This window comes from Myotis nattereri (genome assembly GCF_964212035.1).
Source record: "Myotis nattereri genome assembly, chromosome: X".
Taxonomy (NCBI): domain Eukaryota; kingdom Metazoa; phylum Chordata; class Mammalia; order Chiroptera; family Vespertilionidae; genus Myotis; species Myotis nattereri.
Genome location: NC_138078.1, coordinates 117,843,864 through 117,846,660, shown reverse-complemented (window position 1 = coordinate 117,846,660; position 2,797 = coordinate 117,843,864). Strand labels below are relative to the sequence as shown.

General features: G+C 52.2%; 1 pseudogene across 1 annotated transcript; it reads left to right on the top strand.

Moving 5' to 3' along the window:
- The first annotated feature begins 972 nt into the window (after nucleotides 1–972).
- LOC308536014 (nuclear prelamin A recognition factor-like) lies at nucleotides 973–2,214 on the top strand (annotated as a pseudogene). The gene has a single exon. The product of its transcript is annotated as a nuclear prelamin A recognition factor-like (transcript).
- Nucleotides 2,215–2,797: the final 583 nt, after the last annotated feature.

The window sequence follows — 2,797 nt, the reverse complement described above, 5'->3', positions numbered from 1 at the left end:
AATTAGTGAGACTATATAGACAATTACTGGTGGGTTGAATTGGGCCCCCACAAAAGGTATTGAAGCTCTAACCCACAGTTCCTGTAGATATGACCTTGAAAATAGGGTCTTTGCAGATGATCAAGATGAGGTCATTAGACTTATGGTGGTGATCACTTTGTAATGTATATGAATGTTGAATCATTATGTTATATACCTGAGACTAATACAGTAGTGTATATCAACCATCCTAATATATAAAAACCCTGGGTCTATAACGACCAAATCGATGACTGGTCCATCCCCAGGCCCTCAGGCTCCATTGATCAGGGGATGGCTAGCGGGGAACCAGGTTCCCTCAGGCTCCAATGAATCTGTGGCAGCTGAAACTGGATAGCAGGTGGAAGGCAGACTGCTTGGTCCCTCTCCTAGCCCGCAGGCTCCCACTGATCAGGGGATGGTTAACAGGGAACCAGAGTGAGTGGCCTAGGGACTGGGGAGCAGCTGAAAGGCTGGCCTCTTGGTCCCTCCTCCTGGCCTTCAGGCTCCAATCAATCGGTGGAGGAGGCGGGGTGGAACTGGGGACTGGCTTCCTTAGTAGTCCTGTAGGTTCAATCTCCAGAGGACAGGACAGGAACCAATGGACCAGCGCCTCCAGCACGATCCCAACAGCGACTGCTGGCCTCCTGGAACTCGGCCTCAGGCACTGAGGCTGATTCCCCTCCTTTGGACTGGCTCCCTTAGTAGTCCTGCAGGTTGAATCTGAAGAGGACAGGCCAGGCACCAATGGACCAGCACTGTCAGCACAATCCTGACAGCGCTGCTGGCCTCCTCGAAGTTGGCCTCAGGCACTGAGGCCACTTCCCCTCCCTAGACACTACACAAGGAAGAAAGGATATGACCAGCAGCGCCAGGGGTGACCAGCGGTGACTGACTGCTCTCTCTGTGCTTCCTCCAGGTCACTTGAGCCTGCCCCCGTCCGCCCCACTCCAGATGAAGTGTGATCACTGCACACAGAAGGAATGTAGTAAAAAAAAAAAAAAACCGATGACCAAGAGAATGCCGCAGTCAATGTCCGGAGTCTGGCTCAGGAGAATGGAGAGAAGGGAGAATTCCATAAGTTGGCTGATGCCAAGATATTTCTGAGTGACTGCCTGGCATGTGACAGTTGTGTGACCACAGATGAAGGAGTCCAAGTTTCTCAACAGAACGCCAAGGACTTCTTCCGTGTTCTGAACCTTAATAAGAAATGTGATACCTCACAGCACAAGGTGCTGGCAGTGTCCGTGTGTCCTCAGTCTCTGCCTTATTTTGCTGCTAAATTCAGCCTCAGTGTCACTGATGCATCCAGAAGGCTCTGCAGCTTCCTCAAAAGCCTTGGGGTGCACTGTCTTTGACATGAAGATAGCTGCGGACTTCAGCATCCTGGAGAGTCAGAAGGAATTTGTGCATCAGTACTGCCAGCACCCACCGTGAGGAAGAGCTCTGCCTACCCATGCTAACCTCCGCCTACACGGCTGGGACCGATATGTGGAGCATTTGCTGGGTCACCACATCACCCCCACCTCTGACTGGCCAAGTGTCCCCAGCAGATCATTACTTCACCAGATGGCAGAACCTGTCCCCAGACAAGATTTTCCATGTCATTGTGGCCCTGTGTTATGACAAACTGAAGGCCCTTTGAGAAGATGTTACCACAGCTTTACGTAGTTCCCAGGGTGCTGACTGCGTGTTAACCTCAGTTGAAATTATCCAGATAATGGAGCAAAGTGACCTCGCCTCGAATGACGCCAATGTGGACACTGTTTGGAGACATGAAGAAGGAGGTGAGGCTCCACAAGGGTGCCAGCTCCGACAGGTACCTGGCACACATCTTCAGGCACATGGCAAAGGAGCTATTCAACGAGGACGTGGGAGTGCTCACCTACTGCACCCTGAGGAACAAAGACTTCCAGGAGGTCACCCTTGCAAAGGACAGAGAGGTTCTGCTACACTTTGAGGCTGCTTACGGATTTCGGAAAACCCAGAAGTGGTCCTGAAGCTATAAAGGGGCAAGTTCCCCTGCCACTTCATGGAGGTCCTGGCTTGTGCGAGGCATTCCTAAGCAGCAGGGGCCAGGCCCAGGCGGACAACGGGTGTGCAGACAGGGCACTGCTGCAGCAGATGGAAGGCGTCTATGCTGCCATCCCGGTGTGGCACCCGGAGACGAGCGCCCATGTGCAGGAGCTGTACTAGGAGTGTCTGGGGCAGGGAGGTGACTCCCCCTGGGCCCAGGTGGCCCTGCACACCGCCACGCAGGGCCCAGGGCAGCCTGCCAGGACTTCAAGTGGTAAAGGTCCAGCAGACACCTGGCCTGCAGGCCGCCTGAAGAAGGGTGTCAGACACGTGAAGGAAAGGCTTAGCATCTCTGTCATCACTTTGGTTTTCAGAATTCCCTGCTCCCCATTTGTCAGCTCCCTCCCTCTGAGGGGCGCTGTTGTTGTCACATGGGTGCAACTGGAATATTGTATCTCGAGAGGATTGCCCCAATGTACATATCCTTTTATCTGATGTTGAAAAAATCCCAAAGAACAAGAATGGAGACAGACTACTGTCCTTTAGGCTTAAAACAAGCAAACAGACCTGGAAGTGTCCTGTGAAGAGCTGAGACTTGGTTCTGTCCACGCACCTCAGAGAGATTGAATGAGGAAATGGCTCGATTTGGCCCTGACTTTACCCACTTATGTTACCCACAATGTGAATAAACTGCCACCTTTTGGAATAGGGGTTCATAGGAAAGTCTGCATTCCCAACTTTTCTTGAAACAGATCTATCTTCC